Below are 10,640 nucleotides of genomic sequence, written 5' to 3' on the forward strand. Positions count from 1 at the left end.
ACAACATTTTTAAAAAATGTGTCGGTTCATGGGCATGTCTCAGTGCCATTATATATTTTTTTTTACCTCTTCCAACAGTTCGTATAGGTCATACTGTTTACACAGTATCCCAGTGGCCTAAGACACTGGACTCCTAAGCCATGGATTGTTAGTTCTAGTCTTTTCTGAAGTGGATGGAAGCAGAGTGGCGCAGCGGGAGCGTGCTGGGCCCACAACCCAGAGGTCGATGGATAGAAACCATCCTCTGCTAAACAGTTTATTTTAAGTGCGAACAACATTTTTAAAAAATGTGTCGTTTCATGGGCATGTCTCAGTGCCATTATATATATTTTTTTACCTCTTCCACCAGTTCGTATAGGTCATACTGTTTAAACAGTATCCCAGTGGCCTAAGACACTGGACTGTGGGTTCAAGTCCCATCTGGGGTGGATGGAAGCAGAGTGGCGCAGCGGGAGCGTGCTGGGCCCATAACCCAGAGGTCGATGGATCGAAACCATCCTCTGCTAAACAGTTTATTTTAAGTGCGAACAACATTTTTTTTAAATGTGTCGTTTCATGGGCATGTCTCAGTGCCATTATATATATTTTTTTACCTCTTCCAACAGTTCGTATAGGTCATACTGTTTACACAGTATCCCAGTGGCCTAAATCACTGGACTACTAAGCCATGGATTGTGAGTTCTAGTCTTTTCTGAAGTGGATGGAAGCAAAGTGGCGGAGCGGGAGCGTGCTGGGGCCATAACCCAGAGGTCGATGGATTGAAACCATCCTCTGCTAAACAGTTTATTTCAAGTGCGAACAACATTTTTAAAAAATGTGTCGTTTCATGGGCATCTCTCAGTGCCATTATATATATTTTTTTACGTCTTCCAACAGTTCGTATAGGTCATACTGTTTACACAGTATCCCAGTGGCCTAAGACACTGGACTCCTAAGCCAGGGATTGTGGGTTCAAGTCCCATCTGGGGTGGATGGAAGCAGAGTGGCGCAGCGGGAGCGTCCTGGGCCCATAACCCAGAGGTCGATGGATTGAAACCATCCTCTGCAAAACAGTTTATTTTAAGTGCGAACAACATTTTTAAAAAATGTGTCGTTTCATGGGCATGTCTCAGTGCCATTATATATATTTTTTTACCTCTTCCAACAGTTCGTATAGGTCATACTGTTTACACAGTATCCCAGTGGCCTAAGACACTGAACTCCTAAGCCAGGGATTGTGGGTTCAAGTCCCATCTGGGGTGGATGGAAGCAGAGTGGCGCAGCGGGAGCGTGCTGGGCCCATAACCCAGAGGTCGATGGATCGAAACCATCCTCTGCTAAACAGTTTATTTTAAGTGCGAACAACGTTTTTTTTAAATGTGTCGTTTCATGGGCATGTCTCAGTGCCATTATATATATTTTTTTACCTCTTCCAACAGTTCGTATAGGTCATACTGTTTACACAGTATCCCAGTGGCCTAAGACACTGGACTCCTAAGCCAGGGATTGTGAGTTCTAGTCTTTTCTGAAGTGGATGGAAGCAGAGTCGCGCAGCGGGAGCGTGCTGTGCCCATAACCCAGAGGTCGATGGATCGAAACCATCCTCTGCTAAACAGTTTATTTTAAGTGCGAACAACATTTTAAAAAAATGTGTCGTTTCATGGGCATGTCTCAGTGCCATTATATATATTTTTTTACCTCTTCCAACAGTTCGTATAGGTCATACTGTTTACACAGTATCCCAGTGGCCTAAGACACTGGACTCCTAAGCCAGGGATTGTGGGTTCAAGTCCCATCTGGGGTGGATGGAAGCAGAGTGGCGAAGCGGGAGCGTGCTGGGCCCCTAACCCGGAGGTCGATGGATCGAAACCATCCTCTGCTAAACAGTTTATTTTAAGTGCGAACAACATTTTTAAAAAAATTGTCGTTTCATGGGCATGTCTCAGTGCCATTATATATATTTTTTTAACTCTTCCAACAGTTCGTATAGGTCATACTGTTTACACAGTATCCCAGTGGCCTAAGACACTGGACTCCTAAGCCATGGATTGTGAGTTCTAGTCTTTTCTGAAGTGGATGGAAGCAGAGTGGCGCAGCGGGAGCGTGCTGGGCCCATAACCCAGAGGTCGATGGATCGAAACCATCCTCTGCTAAACAGTTTATTTTAAGTGCGAACAACATTTTTAAAAAATGTGTCGTTTCATGGGCATGTCTCAGTGCCATTATATATATTTTTTTACCTCTTCCAACAGTTCGTATAGGTCATACTGTTTACACAGTATCCCAGTGGCCTAAGACACTGGACTCCTAAGCCATGGATTGTGAGTTCTAGTCTTTTCTGAAGTGGCTGAGAGCAGAGTGGCGCAGCGGCAGCGTGCTGGGCCCATAACCCAGAGGTCGATGGATAGAAACCATCCTCTGCTAAACAGTTTATTTTAAGTGCGAACAACATTTTTTTAAAATGTGTCGTTTCATGGGCATGTCTCAGTGCCATTATAATTTTTTGTTTACCTCTTCCAACAGTTCGTATAGGTCATACTGTTTACACAGTATCCCAGTGGCCTAAGACACTGGACTCCTAAACCATGGATTGTGAGTTCTAGTCTTTTCTGAAGTGGCTGAGAGCAGAGTGGCGCAGCGGAAGTGTGCTGGGCCCATAACCCAGAGGTCGATGGATCGAAACCATCCTCTGCTAAACAGTTTATTTTAAGTGCGAACAACATTTTAAAAAAATGTGTCGTTTCATGGGCATGTCTCAGTGCCATTATATATATTTTTTTACCTCTTCCAACAGTTCGTATAGGTCATACTGTTTACACAGTATCCCAGTGGCCTAAGACACTGGACTCCTAAGCCAGGGATTGTGGGTTCAAGTCCCATCTGGGGTGGATGGAAGCAGAGTGGCGAAGCGGGAGCGTGCTGGGCCCCTAACCCGGAGGTCGATGGATCGAAACCATCCTCTGCTAAACAGTTTATTTTAAGTGCGAACAACATTTTTAAAAAATTTGTCGTTTCATGGGCATGTCTCAGTGCCATTATATATATTTTTTTACCTCTTCCAACAGTTCGTATAGGTCATACTGTTTACACAGTATCCCAGTGGCCTAAGACACTGGACTCCTAAGCCATGGATTGTGAGTTCTAGTCTTTTCTGAAGTGGATGGAAGCAGAGTGGCGCAGCGGGAGCGTGCTGGGCCCATAACCCAGAGGTCGATGGATCGAAACCATCCTCTGCTAAACAGTTTATTTTAAGTGCGAACAACATTTTTAAAAAATGTGTCGTTTCATGGGCATGTCTCAGTGCCATTATATATATTTTTTTACCTCTTCCAACAGTTCGTATAGGTCATACTGTTTACACAGTATCCCAGTGGCCTAAGACACTGGACTCCTAAGCCATGGATTGTGAGTTCTAGTCTTTTCTGAAGTGGCTGAGAGCAGAGTGGCGCAGCGGCAGCGTGCTGGGCCCATAACCCAGAGGTCGATGGATAGAAACCATCCTCTGCTAAACAGTTTATTTTAAGTGCGAACAACATTTTTTTAAAATGTGTCGTTTCATGGGCATGTCTCAGTGCCATTATAATTTTTTGTTTACCTCTTCCAACAGTTCGTATAGGTCATACTGTTTACACAGTATCCCAGTGGCCTAAGACACTGGACTCCTAAACCATGGATTGTGAGTTCTAGTCTTTTCTGAAGTGGCTGAGAGCAGAGTGGCGCAGCGGAAGTGTGCTGGGCCCATAACCCAGAGGTCGATGGATCGAAACCATCCTCTGCTAAACAGATTCTTTTCAAAAATGAAACGCAAACAGAAATTAGAAAGCTAAATTTCATTTGCGTGTCTCAGTGCTATCCAGTACACATTGTTTTTACTGATTCTATCAGTTCATACTATTTGCATAAGGTAGACAGTACCCCAGTGGCCTAATGGATAAGGCACTGGCCTCCTAAGCCAGGGATTGTGGGTTCAAGTCCCATCTGGGGTGGATGGAAGCGGAGTGGCGCAGCGGAAGCGGAACCACTCTGCTAGCGGCAACTTCAGAAAAGACTAGAACTCACAATCCATGGCTTAGGAGTCTAGTGTCTTAGGCCACTGGGATACTGTGTAAACAGTATGACCTATACGAACTGTTGGAAGAGGTAAAAAAAATGTATAATGGCACTGAAACGACACATTTTTTTAAAAAGTTGTTCGCACTTAAAATAAACTGTTTAGCAGAGGATGGTTTCGATCCATCGACCTCTGGGTTATGGGTCCAGCACGCTTCCACTACGCCACTCTGCTCTCAGCCACTTCAGAAAAGACTAGAACTCACAATCCATGGCTTAGGAGGCCAGTGTCTTAGGCCACTGGGGATCTTTGTAATCAATATGACCAATACAACCTTCACCAAGCTAGTTATGTTATACTCACAGACATTATGTTAACAGTTTTAGGAATTTCAGAGTGTTTTCTATCCTATTCTACCAATTAAATGCATATCCTAGCATCTGAGCCTGAGTAACAGGCAGTTTACTTTGGGCATGTCAATCATCTGGAAATTCTGAAAAAAGGACCCTATCCCTAAGAAGTTTTAATGTTAATGGATAAGCCAGAATCAAGTTGTATACACTGAGTAAACCAAACATTCGGAAACACCATCCTAAGGTGATTCGGGGGCAATTGTGTCTGTAATGATACCTCAAGCACTGAGATGCAGTGCCTTAGACCACTGAGCCACTCGGGAGCCCAGCATGACTAAATTTCCACCTAGAGAGAGGTCAACATAATGCTTACCCGTAGTCCTCAGGATTCAAACCTGCGTGGGAAGATCCCAATGGTTTCCTAGTCGATCTCCCTAACGACTCGGCCAAGACAACTATGACTAAAGATAGAGACTGACTAGGAGTGAAGGTCCCGGCAGGCATAGCCTACAGCAAATGATAATGTAATAACTGACAGATAGTGTAGTAACTCATTATAATGTGATAACTTCATGAAGTGCAATGTTCCCCACATTAATTTGTTATTTAGTATTGCTTATTTGTTATTTTCTTACATCTTTTCCCAAGAGCAGAAGGTTTAAAGGTGAGTGTTTATGACCAATTATTTCTCTGTGTAAAGTTGATATTTCATCATCATCTTGTTACCACAAATCAGCGTGACTCCTCAGTGAGAGGCGCTAAAAAGCAGACAGAAGTGGGAATCAAACCCAAACATCCAGGGGAGATTGCGACTTGAACGCGACGCCTTAGAGCGCTAGGCCATCCTGAATACAAGAAATTACTTGGGTGTTGTGTTAAAGCGTATGGGATAAAAGTAGAAATAGACACAGCCTCCTGAGATCACCTCAGAGACCAGTAAATAGATGATACTGACTTGCACTTTCAACATGAGATAGTCATTGGATTTTATAAATTACAATCATTCATTGATCCAGTCACTGATTTAACCTCAATATGACCTTCAATGGGAAAGCGTAGTAAATCATCATTGATTTGGTGCTAGAGTGTATTCAGAATATGGCCATTTTGGCATACATTTTAAAATGCCTCAGATAAGAGCAAAACGGTGTCTGGAAGTATCAGCAACCATCAGGTTAAGAGTGACAACAGGTCCACATGGGGGAAATCTTAGCAAATGGCTTAATGGTTATTCATGAGAATCGTGTTGTTATATTTTTGAGTTTATCATGGAATCTCACCTGAAATCTGGCTTGAATACAAACCTGTAACTTATGCTACTGTGGCCTATAGAGCTAGAAGGATTGATAACCAGGTGTGGAAAGGTGTGAGGTGGGATAGATGGCCTGCAGTCCTATCCCAAATGGACACCTAATCCCTATGTACTTGTGGAGATCTGAGAGGATGTGATTGGTATAAGAAACACTTCTTGGTATAAGAAAAACGTCCACCTCCGTAGGGGTAAAAAAAAACATTTTTGTTGTCGGTAGGATTCGAACCTGCACGGGGAGAGTCCCGATAGATTTCTAGTCTATTGCCTTAACCACTCGGTCACGACAACTGTGACAGAGGAATAGAGGCTTGTTAGGAGTGAAGGGCCCGGCAGGCATATCCTGCTGCAAATTATAATTTAATAACTGAAAGATAATGTAGTAACTCATTATAATGCAATAACTTCATGAAATGTTCCCCTCAGTCATAAAAATGTGGTCAGATGAAGCAGATGCTAAACTTCAGGAATGTTTTGCTATCACAGACTGGAACATGTTCCGGGATTCTTCCGATGGCATTGAGGAATACACCACATCAATCACTGGCTTTATCAATAAGTGCATCAAGGACGTCGTTCCCAGAGAAACTGTACATACATACCCCAACCAGAAGCCATGGATTACAGGCAACATTCGCACTGAGCTAAAGGGTAGAGCTGCCGCTTTCAAGGTGTGAGACTCTAACCCGGAAGCTTACAAGAAGTCCTACTATGCCCTGAGACAAACCATCAAACAGGCAAAGCGTCAATACAGGGCTAAGATTGAATCATACTACACCGGCTCTGACTCTCGTCTTATGTGGCAAGGCTTTCAAACTATTACAGACTACAAAGGGAAACACAGCTGCGAGCTGCCCAGTGATACGAACCTACCAGACAAGCTAAATGCCTTCTATGCTCGCTTCGAGGCAAGCAACACTGAAGCATGCATGAGAGCATCAGCTGTTCTGGAAGACTGTGTGATCACGCTCTCCGTAGCCGACGTGAATAAGACCTTTAAACAGATCAACATACACAAGGCTTCGGGGCCAGATGGATTACCAGGACGTGTGCTTCGGGCATGTGCTCACCAACTGGCAGGTGTCTTCAATTACATTTTCAACATGTCCCTGATTGAGTCTGTAATACCAACATGTCTCAAGCAGACCACCATAGTCCTTGTGCCCAAGAACACAAAGGCAACCTGCCTAAATGACTACAGACCCGTAGCACTCACATCCGTAGCCATGAATTGCTTTGAAAGGTTGGTAATGGCTCACATCAACACCATTATCCCAGAAACCCTAGACCTACTCCAATTTACATACCGCCCAAACTGATCCACAGATGATCCCATCTCTATTGCACTCCACACTGCCCTTTCCCACCTGGACAAAAGGAAGACTTATGTGAGAATGCTATTCAATGACTACAGCTCAGCGTTCAACACCATAGTACCCTCAAAGCTCATCACTAAGCTAAGGATCCTGGGACTAAACACCTCCCTCTGCAACTGGATCCTGGACTTCCTGATGAGCCGCCCCCAGGTGGTGAGGGTAGGTAGCAACACATCTGCCATGCTGATCCTCAACACTGGAGCTCCACAGGGGGTGTGTGCTCAGTCGCCTCCTGTACTCCCTGTTCACCCACGACTGCATGGACAGGCACGACTCCAACACCATCATTAAGTTTGCAGACGACACAACAGTGGTAGGCCTGAGCATAGACAACGATGAGACAGCCTATAGGGAGGAGGTCAGAGACCTGGCCGTGTGGTGCCAGAATAACAACCTATCCCTCAACGTAACCAAGACTACGGAGATGATTGTGGACTACAGGAAAAGGAGGCCGAGGCACGCCCCCATTCTCATCGACGGGGCTGTAGTGGAGAAGGTTGAGAGCTTCAAGTTCCTCGGTGTCCACATCAACAACAAACTAGAATGGTCCAAACACACCAAGACAGTTGTGAAGAGGGCACGACAAAGCCTATTCCCCCTCAGGAAACTAAAAAGATTTGAAATGGGTCCTGAGATCCTCAGGTTCTACAGCTGCAACATTGAGAGCATCCTGAATGATTGCATCACTGCCTGGTACGGCAATTGCTTGACCTCTGACAGCAAGGCACTACAGAGGGTACTGCGTACTTCACTGGGGCTAAGTACTTCACTCCTAAGCTTAGCCCCAGTACTTCACTGGGGCTAAGCTGCCTGCCATCCAGGACCTCTACACCAGGCGGTGTCAGAGGAAGGCCCTAAAAATTGTCAAAGACTACAGCCACCCCAGTCATAGACTGTTCTCTCTACTACTGCATGGCAAGCGGTACCGGAGTGCCAAGTCTAGGACAAAAAGGCTTCTCAACCCAAAACCTCATAAGACTCCTGAACAGGTAGTCAAATCGGGGCACCACGGAAAAATATTTATAGAGCTGTTATCTTCCGAATAAACTCTTAAAGACCTTGTAATATTTTACATCAATAGCAGTCAATATTAATTGTCACCTTAATTCAGTCTCATCTGAAAGTTGTAAATTCTTGGTTATCTTCACGAACAAGTTGAATCAGCAATACAAAATTGGGTTTAATTATTTATTTACTAAAACCTAACTAATCACACATAATTACATATACACAGAATTAATCATACCTTAATTACAAATTACGTCATAAAGGAAAACATCCCTAGCGGGCGGAACAGATATGACAGCTGTTTACACAAAGAAAAGGGGGATTAGTTTGAGTGAAAGAGCGGGAAGACTGAAGAACAAAGGGAGAAGCGATGTCTCTATCGTAAATACAGTATCTTATGCATTCTAAATTACCGCCCATTCGGAAAAGGAAAATGCAATAAATATTTACTCTTACTTACTTTGGTAGGTTGGTGGTAGATGGAAGGCCGTGTTGCCCAACCGAGTCCTTTGTCCTTTGAAGAATGTATCTGGTAGTAAATTGGATACGTTGTAGTAACGTCGTTGTGTGGTAGACGGGATAGTTTGTCTGTTCTTTCCTAGCCGACATGTAGTGAATAACAGTTCAAAGTTCATACCATTCGCAACCAAAGCTCATGCTGAGGTTGGCTTAGTTCTGTAGTTGACATGTTAGTCCTTTTAACGCAGAGGCTGCAGACCTCACGTACTTTGAACAAGAGGTTACATTTTCGTCAAGGCTTTATATAGTGGAGCGAGAAGGGTGTGTCTGAAAAGTTTTATAACCCATGTCCCTTCACAGGGGCAGGCCACTGATTGACCAGAGCCCTAACCTTATGAAAACCCAAATCTCTCATTTGGAAGCTAAAATTACATTTCATCTCTTCATCAATCATTTTATATTCAAACATTTAAATTGAACAACAATTCCATGTGAATCCGAGAACTACAATGTGCAGACGTTCCACTGTAGAGTTTATGTCATCCTATCATTGATGAGAATGTCTCAGATGACATTATATTCATTAAGTACCACCGCATATGTTCAATTGGTCGGATTACCAGAATATAGTTCATTTCCCCCCACCTTCTGATGTTCCCTGACTCTCTACGTTCAACAAAGGATTTTCAAATCTCACATCAGTAGGGTCGAGAGAGGAAAAAGGGGGGGAAGAGGTATTTATGACTGTCATAAACCTACCCCCAGGCCAAGGTCATGACATAGGTATCGGGTTAAAGAGTATGGGGTAAAAGTAGAAATAGGCACAGCCTCCTAAAATCACTACAGAGACCAGTAAATGCACGATACTGACTTACACTTTCAATTGTCATTTGTTTTTATCAATTAAAAACTCCAGTCATTGATTTAACCTCAATATGGCATTCAATGGGAAAAGCATAGTAAATCGTCATTGATTGAGCGCTAAAGTGGCCTCAGAATAGGGCCATTCTGATATAAATGATAAAATTCCTCAGATAAGACCGAAAAACTGTCCGGAAGTATCAGCAACCATCAGGGTAAGAGTGACAACAGGTCCACATGGGGGAAATCTTAACAAATGGCTTAATGGTTATTTTCAACGTAATCGTGTTTTTTGGGGGGAGGGATCGGTGAGACCAAGGGATCTCACCTATGACCTGTGGCTTGACTTTAGATACGGCGAGTTCGATTACCCTGCCAATACTCTTCCCGCCAATACAATCCACTGACAACGACCGACGAGTTGTGCGTTCCGAGATGCCTTTTGTTATTTGCCTGTTTGCGGCCCACCTGTGAAATTGCGCGATTCTTGCAAATCTCTTTCAGCCTCTCATCAACTAGCTGTTTTTGCAGAATGTTAAAAATACAATAGTTATCCACTACTCATATTAACTAGGTGTTATTTCCATTACTTTAAGTCATTTATTTTTCAACTGGTTTTTACAAAGCAGCATGACATGCAGGCGCTAAAAGTTGTCAGAAGTGAGTTTCGAACCACGCCTATAGGGGAGACCGCAACCTGAATGGCTTAATAGTTATTTTCAACGTAATCGTGTTTAATGGGTTAAACCCATCGCCTTAACCACTCGGCCACGACAGAAGAAAAGAGGCTTGTTAGGAGTGAAAGGCCCGGTAGGCATAGCCTACAGCAAATGATAATTTAATAACTGAAAGATAATGTAGTAACTCATTATAATGCAATAACATGAAATGTTCCCCTAATTAATTCGTTATTAAGTATGTTTTTTTTCTTAGACCTTTGCCCAGCTCCAGAAGGTTTGCATTTGAGAGGGTTTATTATTAATTGTTATTCCACTGTGTGAAGTTGTTATTTCATCATCTTATTATTACTGCCAAGCAGCATGACTCCTGCGTGAGAGGCGCTAAACAACTGTCAGAAGTGGTATTTGAACACACGCCTCCAGGGGAGACTGCGACCCCCACCTTATAACGCTCGGACATCCTGACTTCCTGATAACATGATGTGTTCCATCTGCTTCATTCATTTTTATGTCACCTTGTAATATATATATATAAATTACAGTATATCGGGTAAAAGTAGAAAT

General features: G+C 43.4%; 1 non-coding gene across 1 annotated transcript; it reads left to right on the forward strand.

Annotated features, from left to right (window-relative positions):
* Positions 1 to 3,892: 3,892 nt before the first annotated feature.
* On the forward strand, positions 3,893 to 3,965 carry trnar-ccu (transfer RNA arginine (anticodon CCU)). The gene has a single exon. It is a non-coding gene; the product is annotated as a tRNA-Arg (tRNA).
* Positions 3,966 to 10,640: the final 6,675 nt, after the last annotated feature.

This window comes from Oncorhynchus mykiss, chromosome 7, assembly GCF_057628025.1.
Source record: "Oncorhynchus mykiss isolate SJ-2025 chromosome 7, ASM5762802v1, whole genome shotgun sequence".
Lineage (NCBI taxonomy): Eukaryota > Metazoa > Chordata > Actinopteri > Salmoniformes > Salmonidae > Oncorhynchus > Oncorhynchus mykiss.